This window comes from Podarcis tiliguerta (assembly GCF_965153285.1).
Source record: "Podarcis tiliguerta genome assembly, chromosome: 6".
NCBI lineage: Eukaryota > Metazoa > Chordata > Lepidosauria > Squamata > Lacertidae > Podarcis > Podarcis tiliguerta.
Genome location: NC_139539.1, coordinates 4,596,571 through 4,609,036, shown reverse-complemented (window position 1 = coordinate 4,609,036; position 12,466 = coordinate 4,596,571). Strand labels below are relative to the sequence as shown.

The following is a 12,466-nucleotide window of genomic DNA, read 5'->3' as shown; positions in this document are numbered from 1 at the left end:
AGGGGACAGCTGCCCCCTTACTGCTCATGGGTTTGCGTGTGTATTCTATGCCGCAGCAGAAAACTACCGAACTGGCGATGCTGTAAGGGCCAAGTAATATTAATTCTGCGCTTGCAAGAAATTGATCTTATAGGGTGGGCAGATCTGTACAGTGCTACCTCGGGTTACAGACGCTTCAGGTTACAGACGCTTCAGGTTACAGACTCCGCTAACCCAGAAATAGTACCTCGGGTTAAGAACTTTGATTCAGGATGAGAACAGAAATTGCATGACGATGGCACGGCGGCAGCAAGAGGCCCCATTAGCTAAAGTGGTGCTTCAGGTTAAGAACAGTTTCAGGTCAAGAACGGGCCTCCGGAACGAATTAAGTTCTTAACCCGAGGTACCACTGTACTATGGAATGCACTCCTCCATGAGGCTGTGATGGCCCCCAGCTTGGCTGGCTTTGAAAAAGGATGAGGTCAATTCATGGAGGAGGTGGCTGTTAATGACTCCTACCCATGATCTGTATGCTTTTGAAACATGGAGTACTTATAAACACCATCTCTAACTCCCTGAAAGATTCCATCAATGGTGTCTCTGAAATTTTTTACACATCACTTGGGAAGACAGGCGAACTAATGCCAGTGTACTGAAAGAAGCAAAGATCACCAGTGTTGAAGCAACGATTCTTCAACGTCAACTTCGTTGGACTGGTCATGTTGTGTGGATGCCTGATTATCAGTGTGGTGTAGTGGTTAAGAGCAGTGGATTTGCAATCTGGTGAACCGGGTTCGCGTCTCTGCTCCTCCACATGCAGCTGCTGAGTGACCTTGGGCCAGTCTCACTTCTCTGAAGTCTCTCAGCCTCACTCACCTCACAGAGTGTTTGTTTTGGGGGAGGAAGGGAAAAGGAGATTGTTAGCCACTTTGAGACTCCTTCGGGTAGTGATAAAGAGGGATATAAAATCCAAATTCCTTCTTCTTCTTATTGTCTATTCCGAACTTAAAAATGGAAAGCGTAATGCAGGTGGTCAACAAAAGAGGTTTAAGGACTCGCTGAAGGCAAATCTAAAAAAAAAAAAAAGGATTATTAAACACTGACAACTCGGAAACACTGGCCTACGAGCGCTCCAGTTGGAGAACAGCCTTTACCAAAGGTGTCAGGGGCTTTGAAGACACTCAAACTCAGGACGCAAGGGAGAAACGTGCTAAGAGGAAGGCATGCTTGGCAAATCCACACCATGATCAACTCCTGCCCAGGAACCAATGTCCCCACTGTGGAAGGATGTGTGGATCCAGAATTGGCCTCCACAGTCACTTACGGACGCATTGTTAAAACCCTGTTTATGAAAGACCATCTTACTTGGCTACGTGTTGTCGCCAAAGAAGAAGAAAGAAGCTCTGCCTGCACAGTTGCTTCTGAATACAGTTGGGTGAGCTTCCTTGTGCTCCTCTTTCTGCTTGCATGCTTCTCACGGTCATCTGGTTGGCCGCTGTGAGATCCAAGATGCTGGATTAGATGGGCCATGGGCTTGATGCCTTCTCATGTTCTCATGACCATTGTCTATGCTTCCTGGGGCTCCTGGGAGTCCAATCACCTATGGACGGCCATAGATTTTCCCACTCCTGCTTTACCACCTGGGAAAGGAAAGAATGCATGGGTGATATTTGATGGGCTCATTGCCCGCTTGTTTGCAGGGCCAGATTGACATGACGTTGCAACTCATAGAATCATAGATAGAATCATAGAATCGTAGAGTTGGAATAGACCACAAGGGCCATCGAGTCCAACCCCCTGCCAAGCAGGAAACACCATCAGAGCACTCCTGATATATGGTTGTCAAGCCTCTGCTTAAAGACCTCCAAAGAAGGAGACTCCACCACACTCCTTGGCAGCAAATTCCACTGTCGAACAGCTCTTACTGTCAGGAAGTTCTTCCTAATGTTTAGGTGGAATCTTCTTTCTTGTAGTTTGGATCCATTGGATCCAACTCCTGATGGATCGAATGATTGATTTAACTTGAAAGCAGCCGTGGAAGTTAAGATCAAAGCAACAGGGAGAAGAAGGGGGGAGCATGAACCCTTCATGCCAGGTTCTCAGCCTCAATCCATGGGCCCCTCCAAACACCCTTTTAATTTTCTGCCAGTCAGATGGGTGGGGTATAAATAAATAAATTATTATTATTATTATTATTATTATTATTATTATTATTACCACCTCCCAAGGGAAACTGTTCCACTGTCAAAGAAGCTCTTTCTGCCATAAAGTTCTTCCTGATTTTTTCAGGCAGAATCTCCTTTCTTGTATCTTGAATCCATTGGTTCAAGTCCCAACGCCCTCCCATCAGATGTCAAGGAAATAAACAGCTCTCTGACTTTTAGAAGACATCTGAAGGCAGCCCTGTTTAGGGAAGTTTTTCATGTTTGATGTTTTATTGTGTTTTTAATATTCTGTTGGAAGCCGCCCAGATGGGCGGGGTAATAATAATAATAATAATCTGCTGTATTATTATCTATCCTGGCTGTACCTAAGAGTGTCCAATCGTACTGTCCTCCTGTGTGCAAACAGAGAGACTTTCGAGGCAAGAGGCCTGAGTTGATGCTGTCAGCCACTTGCAGGAGAAATGGGGTGTGTGTGTGGGGGGGGGGAGTTTTTCTCTCCTGCCTCCCCCCACTCCAGCTCCAGATCTGCACCCTCAGACAAATCTGGCATGTACAGCTGGCCATTCCTGGCCAGCTGCAGCCAAGGAAGGATATTCGGCAACCAGGCGCTGACATGATGCACTTTGCATCTCAATGCTGCCTTCTGCAGCCAGCACAAAAGAACCCCCAAATCGGCATTTTATTAGCTCTGAGTTAATTATACCCCTCCCCATCGCATCAACACACACACACACACACACACACAGACGTCTCTTGAGGATGACTCCTGCAGGCTGGAGGCAAAATTGCAACCAAATTTATGCCTGGAAAATTGGCCAGGGCTGGATCGAGAGGGGAGGGGGGTTGGAATCATTCTACACCTTCTGCCAACTTTATGGGGGATTCCAGACAGATGGAACATGGCGTCAGGGACACACAGACAACCCCTGGTTTAAGAATTTGACCCTCTTGGTGCAGGTTCCGTGCCATTTTAGTATGAAACAGCACCCACCCGGATCTCAAGGGTTCTGTTCAATTATTATTATTTTTTGGAAGGGTGTACATTTCACACGCAAATACAGTGCTACCTTGGTTTTCGAACAACTTAGTTCTCGAACAACTTGGAACCTGAACACTGCAAACCCGGAAGTGACTATTCCAGTTTGCGAACTTTTTTTTTTGGAAGCTGAACGTGCTCCATTTTTATAGTCCTCCGATTCTGATTAGCATATTCCTCTTCCGGTTTGGGGACGCGAGTGGTGCTGTGGGTTAAGCCACAGAGCCTAGTGCTTGCCGATCAGAAGGTCGGCGGTTCGAATCCCCGTGACAGGCTGAGCTCCCATTGCTCATCCCTGCTCCTGCCAACCAAGCAGTTCGAAAGCACATCAAAGTGCAAGTAGATAAATAGGTACCGCTCCGGCGGGAAGGTAAACGGCGTTTCCGTGCGCTGCTCTGGTTCACCAGAAGTGGCTTAGTCATGCTGGCCACATGACCCGGAAGCTGTAGGCCGGCTCCCTCGGCCAATAAAGCGAGATGAGCGTCGCAACCCCAGAGTCGTTCGCAACTGGACCTAATGGTCAGGGGCCCCTTTACCTTTACCTTCCTGTTTGAGTTTTCCGTTTCTGATTTGAGCACCCAGCTTCTGATTAGATATTTGGAGCTTATATTTGGTGCTTCTGTTTTTGCTTTTAAAAATTGTGTTTTTGTTTGTGTGGCTTTTTTGGTTAATTTGTTTTTCTGACTGTGTAGAACCTAGTTCAGCTGCTGATTGATTGATTGATTGATTGTGTGACTGTGGAAATGGATAAAAGCTGCAAAGCCAAGAGAACCATTAACAGAACAACTCTAGAGGTAGTAAAATTCATGTTAAATTTCTGTTTTAGAGGTTGTTTTTAAAAGTCTGGAATTGATTGATCCATTTTGCATTACTTTCTATGGGAAAGTGCACCTTGGTTTTAGAACGCTTTGGTTTAAGAACGGACTTCCGGAACGGATTAAGTTTGGGAACCAAGGCACCACTATACACCCCCTCTGTTTCTAATGTTTGGAGTGTCAGAATGGCACTTTGCACATGTGCAGGGGAAGTGTCAGCAGGTGTGAGGATGCACTGAGGTTTGTAGAAGCACCAACAAACTTTACTCCCTCAAACTTCCAATTTCTGTTTGTGAATGGAGTTGGAGAGGCTGGAATCTTGAACCAGGAGCACTCGAAGCTGTGGCGTTTTGTTGCAAACCTCTGTGTAGAATCACAGGGTTCAAAACTACATTTGAGGCCACCTAATCCAACCTCCTGCTCATTGCATCCCTGGAATCAGCAGAAAAAGACAATATGCATGGCCTTTCCAAGAAATTAACTAATTAGAGGGTTTGATCACATGCCAAGGGATTTTGCCAGGGACTTATCCACACATGGAGCAGAATGTGGACTCCTGCCTTGGGGAAATGAAGTTGACCTGTTCTGGGTGTGGGTGATTGATGTTCTTCAGAATGTTCATCTATTATTATTATTATTACAGCGATACCTCAGGTTAAGTACTTAATTCGTTCCGGAGGTCTGTTCTTAACCTGAAACTGTTCTTAACCTGAAGCACCACTTTAGCTAATGGGGCCTCCTGCTGCCGCTGCGCCACCGGAGCACGATTTCTGTTCTTATCCTGAAGCAAAGTTCTTAAGCTGAAACACTATTTCTGGGTTAGCGGAGTGTGTAACCTGAAGCGTATGTAACCTGAAGTGTATGTAACCCGAGGTACCAGTGTATTATTATTTAAAAAACAGATCTCTCCTGCCAGTGAAATGGCAGGGCATCATAGAGAAATACTTTAGCAGAGGAAATTGTTTTCATAAGCCCAGTAACTAAAGAGTGAGATTTACACATTTCATAGCATCATAGAGTCGAAAGGGACCACGAGGATCATCTAGTCCAACCCCCTGCAGTGTAGGAATCTTTCTGCACAATGTGGATCTTGAACCCACAACCCTGAGATTAAGAAGCTCATGCTCTACCAAACGAGCAATCTCAGGTGTTTGTTTACTCACATGTTTAGCCTGGAGAAGAGGAGGTTAAGGGGTGATATGATAGCCATGTTGAAATATATAAAAGGATGTGACATAGAGGAGGGAGAAAGGTTGTTTTCTGCTGCTCCAGAGAAGCGGACACGGAGCAATGGATCCAAACTACAAGAAAGAAGATTCCACCTAAACATTAGGAAGAACTTCCTGACAGTAAGAGCTGTTCGACAGTGGAATTTGCTGCCAAGGAGTGTGGTGGAGTCTCCTTCTTTGGAGGTCTTTAAGCAGAGGCTTGACAACCATATGTCAGGAGTGCTCTGATGGTGTTTCCTGCTTGGCAGGGGGTTGGACTCGATGGCCCTTGTGGTCTCTTCCAACTCTATGATTCTAGGATTCTAAGCTCATGCTCTACCAAACGAGCAATCTCAGGTGTTTGTTTACTCACATATAAACATGTAAAACATTCCGTTTCTAATTTTTCTTAAATCCAGTTCTCCACATTTCCACCTCACTTTGCAGGGTTCTTTTTTTTTTTTTTAAAGGCCTCATGGAAATTCAACGGCATTCTAGTGCAAATTTTTCCTAATGCAGTATACACGTTTACAGGCAATTTCACCCAAAGGACATAGCTCTCCAAACCAATTCTCCTCGATCTAATGCACTTTTCTTTTGCTTGTTACCTTCGGTAATATAGGCACCTTTATGAACAGGACTTCCCCCCAGTTATAGGAATTATTGTACACATTCCTCGGCTGGGGAATTGCATTGCAAAATTCGGCTTGCGTTTTGCAATGCGTGAAACGGGTCTTCAAACGCAAACTGAAATCCATTTCTTTCTTTTTTTAAAAAAAATAATATTTTATTAAGATTTTCCATAACATCACAAAAAGAAAAAAGAAAAATACAAAAATAAAAAACAGTTAAAAACAGTTCAATCTTTCATAACATATCTTGCATTTGCTTGTTTCCCAGACCTCCCCACACCTCCCCTCTTTGTATTCCAGTTCAATTTATTTATTCAGCAAATCCTTTCCCTCTTTACCTTTATCCTTATCTTGATCTTAATATATTATAACTTTAACTTTTCACCTGTTAACATTCCATTTTTGCATATTCCTTCATAACACTATTACTAAAAACCCCTTAACCTCAATCCAACATCATTCTAACATGCATGCAAACTGAAATCCGTTTCTCCCCTATGCTTATTCCAAACTTGTGCTCAGATGCAAATATTCTCATCCTGCTCTTAATAGGATCACTTGCTGCCGGGCAAGGGGGGAGCCCTGTGGGCCGCCCCCCCCCCCTCTGACAGGCGAAGGAGCTGCCTTGGCCTTCCCGGGGCATCAAACATGCCATCCACTCACTGGCCTGACAAGCTGGCCGGATGGCAAGTGGGTCACCCAGTCTCTCCTCTGGCCGCCTCTGCCGGCTGTGCCTGCGCTGATTGATGATCTGGACAATGGGGCTGACACCCTCTGCCTAATTGTGATTAAGTGCAGGGCAGGCAAATGTGGGGTGGGAGGGGCGAGGCATTGCAGTGTGTGAGAGAGAGTGTGTGTATACACATATGTGCGTGTCTCATGTGAGTCGCGAGCCTCCTTAAAGAACAGCTTTTGCGGAGGAGGAAATTGCAAGCAGCTGGGCAACGGACACAGACAGAGGGAACCCCCCTCTGGCCGCTTGTCAAAGGGGGTGGGGAGGAAGATGCTGTTGGTGGACAGGAAAAGGGAAGGATAACAGGAATGTACTCTGTCAAGATGCTAAAATCTTTAACCTTTGCTAAAAACAAAACGAAGATCATGGCCACTGGTCCCATCACCTCCTGGCAAATAGAAGGGGAAGAAATGGAGGCAGTGAGAGATTTTACTTTCTTGGGCTGCATGATCACTGCAGATGGTGACAGCAGTCATGAAATTAAAAGATGCCTGCTTCTTGGGAGAAAAGCAATGACAAACCTAGCCAGCATCTTAAAAAGCAGAGACATCACCTTGCCGACAAAGGTCCATATAGTTAAAGCTATGGTTTTCCCAATAGTGATGTATGGAAGTGAGAGCTGGACCATAAAGAAGGCTGATCGCCGAAGAATGGATGCTTCTGAATTCTGGTGCTGGAGGAGACTCTTGAGAGTCCCATGGACTGCAAGAAGATCAAACCTCTCCATTCTGGAGGAAATCAGCCCTGAGTGCTCACTGGAAGGACAGATCCTGAAGCTGAGGCTCCAATACTTTGGCCACCTCATGAGAAGAGAAGACTCCCTGGAAAAGACCCTGATGTTGGGAAAGACGGAGGGCACAAGGAGAAGGGGACGACAGAGGACGAGATGGTTAGACAGTGTTCTCGAAGCTACCAGCATGAGTCTGACCAAACTGTGGGAGGCAGTGGAAGACAGGAGTGCCTGGGGTGCTCTGGTCCAGGGGGTCACGAAGAGGCAGACACAACTAAATGAGTAAACAACAACAACAACAACAACAACAAAACAAAGGCCTGAAGCCTTCCTTTTAGGAATTTTAGGTGTCGAAATCCCAAGGGAGCAGAAAAGACTATTTATGTATGCGACCACAGATGCACGGATGTTATTGGCCCAGAGATGGAAAGAAGACGAAAGTCCCAACCAGAGAGGAAGGACAGTTGATGGACTACGCCGAAATGGCTCAAATGACCGGAAGAATAAGTAATCAGGAAGACCAAAGTTTTAATAAGGAATGGGGGAAATTAATAACTTAAAGACCATTGTAAACAGTTAAAATCGTTAGTAGGATTGGAATATTCTACTTGTAGTTTAAGGGTGAATTCTGAACACAATGGGAAAGTAAAAGATTTGGATCATCGAAAAAGATGCGAGAGGAAATGATTAAATTAAGACCCACAAAGGGGAGGAGAGAAGTCCAGGAGATTTCTTGGGATCTTGTTTTTATGATTTATGTTTGATATATATCTGTACAATTTTAATTTGAAAAACCAAATAAATAAATTTATTTGAAAAGAAAAAAGAGAGGGATAACAGGAATATACTCTGTCGGGATGGAGAAATCATGGTGGAAATTCAAGGAGGGAGGGAAGATGCTTACATGCCATAATAAATAATAAATAATAAATAATAAATAATAAATAATAATAATAATAATAATAATAATAATAATAATTTATTTATACCCCGTCCATCTGGCTGGGTTTCCCCAGCTACTCTGGGCAGCTTCCAACAGAATATTAAAATACAGTAGTCTTTTAAACAATAAAAGCTTCCCTAAACAGGGCTGCCTTCAGATGTCTTCTAAAAGTCTGGTAGTTGTTTTTCTCTTTGACATCTGGTGGGAGAGCATTCCGCAGGGCAGGCGCCACCACCGAGAAGGCCCTCTGCCTGGTTCCCTGTAACTTGGCTTCTCGCAATGAGGGAACCACCAGAAGGCCCTCGGTGCTGGACCTCAGTGTCCGGGCAGAATGATGGGGGTGGAGACGCTAAGTGAGTTGGGCGGGGGGAAAGCCCCATCTGTTCGCCATCAGTTAGCTGCAGCTCTCAAAACATAGCTCATCCTTTTGGGATGCTGATGAGGACATTTGTGGCCTGCTAAAATTATTGCCTTACCAAATAATATTAATAATAAAAAAACCTGGACTAGTTCAGCAATAGATTCCCCTGTTAGATTCTCACCCTCGCTGGGTACAGGACCCTAAGAATTGGGAGGGACTCAGGGCATCAACTAGAGTGACCTCACCCCAAACCCACAAAAGTATTATTATTTGTAGTGGTAGCAGCAGCAGCATTCATTCTTTCATTCATTCATTCATTTATTAGCAAATTTACCAAAAAAAGTAAATTGCCTGTTAAAATGTGCCTGTATACTTATTGGAGGGACGCAGGTGGCACTGTGGGTTAAACCACAGAGCCTAGGACTTGCTGATCAGAAGGTGGGCGGTTCGAATCCCTGTGACGGGGTGAGCTCCCGTTGCTCGGTCCCTGCTCCTGCCAACCTAGCAGTTTGAAAGCACATGAAAGTGCAAATAGATAAATAGGTACCACTCTGGTGGGAAGGTAAATGGCGTTTCCGTGCGCTGCTCTGGTTCCCCAGAAATGGCTTAGTCATGCTGGCCACATGACCCGGAAGCTGTACGCTGGCTCCCTCGGCCAATAAAGCGAGATGAGCGCCACAACTCCCAGAGTCGGTCACGACTGGACCTAATGGTCGGGGTCCCTTTACCTTTACCTTATACTTATTGGAGACCTTCCCAGCTGCCTCTGCAAACTGCCTCACAGGTGATACTACAAACTTCCTGTAGACTGTGACGCCCCATCCATGAAAGTTATTTCTGCAAGGGGAGAAGCGGAAGGGTTTTGTATCTGAATTGTAGCAGTGGGGAATGCAAAATCCTACTTAATGAGAGGGCCTCCAAGTCCTTGAAATGCCCACAGAAGTTCCATTTTCCAGATGGAGAACTGAGGCTGGATGCACCATATATCATAACTACAGAACTGTAGAACCGTGGGGAGCTGGATCCAGTCAGCTGCTCTTCCATCCTTGCCAGAACTGTGTGTTGCAGCTGTTAAGGGATTACACCCATTTCACAAGTGAAGATCTGGGCACCTGGAAGAACCCAAGAGGCCGCAGTTTTTGCATATGTCTATCATCATTTACCCCTTAACACCAGAAGTGACAATGCTCTCTGAGAATGCCTAAAATTATCGCCTCGCAAGCCTTGGTTTTGGCATTTTAAATGCTGGATGAGATTTCGGTCATTTACTGAAAGCGTATTGTAAGGAGCGAAAATGTCCCATGACTGAATTCCAGAGACAGAGGTAGCGAAATCTGGTGACTTACGTTGCCCTTTTGAGCCAAGTTGCATTAAGCATAACACGGTACCGAAATTATATTTGTCATTCCATGCTCCGCTCACCACTTTATATGATCTTATGCAGTTTGCAGAAGAGAATATTACATGCATGGTTGACCTTAAGATTTGCAAGCAAATGTCTGATCCTCTCCAGATTTTCTCTGACCTTTAGATTAATTATAAAATTATATGAAACAGCTGGCAAAATCTGTGTTATCAGCATATTAAACAGGGGAGGGAGTATGTGGCCCTCCACACGTCTCCATCTGGCCCCCATGATTCTTCCCGCCCTGCTGCCCTCCCCAGTCCCCCCTTTGCACACCATGCCTCTCCCTCTCTCTACATCACAGCCTCCTCAAGTGTGTTCACCTGATGGGAATGCGTTCTTGAACTCTGGTTGTTGTTGTTGTTTAGTCATTTAGTCGTGTCCGCCTCTTCGTGACCCCCTGGACCAGAGCACGCCAGGCACTCCTGTCTTCCACTGCCTCCCGCAGTTTGGTCAAACTCATGTTGGTAGCATCGAGAACACTGTCCACCATCTCGTCCTCTGTCGTCCCCTTCTCCTTGTGCCCTCCATCTTTCCCAGCATCAGGGTCTTTTCCAGGGAGTCTTCTCTTCTCCTGAGGTGACCAAAGTACTGGAGCCTCCACTTCAGGATCTGTCCTTCCAGTGAGCACTCAGGCTTGATTTCCTTCAGAACGGAGAGGTTTGATCTTCTTGCAGTCCATGGGACTCTCAAGAGTCTCCTCCACCACCATAATTCAAAAGCACCAATTCTTCAGCCTTCTTTATGGTCCAGCTCTCACTTCCATACATCACTACTGGGAAAACCATAGCTTTAATTATATGAACCTTTGTTGGCAAGGTGATGTCTCTGCTTTTTAAGATGCTGTCTAGGTTTGTCATTGAACTCTGGTAATGCGCCTCTTTTCCCTGGGCGCAGGATAGAGAATGCTGTGTGCTTAGAAACCACAACAATAAAACTTGCATTCATTGCTCCGCCCACTTTTGCCCATGGCCCCACCCACCCCCAGCATGTGGCCCCTGGGAGGCTGCTGGGAAGAGAATGTGGCCCCCAGACGGAAAAGGGTCCCCTGCTCCTGAGAAAAACGAACAAGCCCATGGGAAGCAGAGCAGTGGCTTTCATTCCACTTCTGGGGCACCCTTGAGTTGCTCGGAAACCTCCTGGGCTTTTGGAGGATGTGCTTCAAGTGCAAGAATCAGCAATGGTGGCTGAGCAGCCCTGAAAGAATCATGTGGCTCGTCTCGCCTTCCTGTTGCCGCCGATTGTGCAGCACCAGTTCCGTGGCACGCAAGGCTGTGCAGAAAACCACAAAGGCGGAAAAGGAAAACTGCTGAACCAGCGGTGGGACCCGGTTCCTTGAACCTATGCCGCCATCTGGTGGATCTCAAGGTAAGTCCAGTCAAAGGTGACTACAGTGGTACCTCAGGTTACAGGTGCTTCAGGTTACAGATGCTTCAGGTTACAGACTCTGCTAACCCAGAATAGTACCTCAGGTTAAGAACTTTGCTTCAGGATGAGAACATCTTGTGTGCCATCTTGTGTGCCGGTGGTGGGAGGCCCCATTAGCTAAAGTGGTACCTCAGGTTAAGATCAGTTTCAGGTTAAGAACGGACCTCCAGAACGAATTAAGTTCTTAACCCGAGGTACCACTGGATGGGGTTGCGGTGCTCATCTCGCTTTAAGGCCCAGGGAGCCAGTGTTTGTCCACAGACAGCTTTCTGTGTCATGAGGTCAGCATGACTAAACCGCTTCTTGCGCAACGGGACACTGTGACGGAAACCAGAGCGCACGGAAATGTCATTTACCAGGGTTCAGCAAACTTTTCCCGCAGGGGCCGGTCCACTGTCCCTCAGACCTTGTGGGGGGCTGGACTATATGGGGGGGGGAATCCTCCCCACCGACTCTCCCCGCCCTACCGACTCTTCCCTCCCTTCTCCACAGCGCTGAACGAGCCCCGGTGGCTGCTTAGGGACGCGGGTGGTGCTGTGGTCTAAACCACAGAGCCTAGGGCTTGCCGACCAGAAGGTCAGCAGTTCAAATCCCCATGACGGGGTGAGCTCCTGTTGCTCGGTCCTTGCTCCTGCCAACCTAGCAATTTGAAAGCACATCAAAGTGCAAATAGATAAATAGGTACCACTCTGGTGGGAAGGTAAATGGCGTTCGAATCCCCGCGACGGGGTGAGCTTCCGTTGCTCGGTCCCAGCTCCTGCCAACCTAGCAATTTGAAAGCACATCAAAGTGCAAGTAGATAAATAGGTACCGCTCCAGTGGGAAGGTAAACGGCGTTTCCGTGCGCTGCTCTGGTTCGCCAGAAGTGGCTTAGTCATGCTGGCCACATGACCCAGAAGCTGTACGCCGGCTCCCTCGGCCAATAAAGCGAGATGAGCCGCGCAACCTCAGAGTCGGTCAGGGGTACCTCTACCTTTACTGGCATGCTTTCGAACTGCTAGGTTGGCAGGAGCTAGGACCGAGCAACAGGA

At 46.6% G+C, this 12,466-nt stretch overlaps 2 protein-coding genes across 3 annotated transcripts in view; one reads left to right on the top strand and one right to left on the bottom strand.

Moving 5' to 3' along the window:
- Positions 1-12,466, bottom strand: part of ANGPT4 (angiopoietin 4) — a 210,665-nt gene that overhangs the window by 29,855 nt on the left and 168,344 nt on the right. The window lies entirely within an intron of this gene.
- The window catches only part of FAM110A (family with sequence similarity 110 member A), a 273,110-nt gene that overhangs the window by 169,603 nt on the left and 91,041 nt on the right, over positions 1-12,466 (top strand). The gene's annotated exons all lie outside the window — the stretch shown is intronic.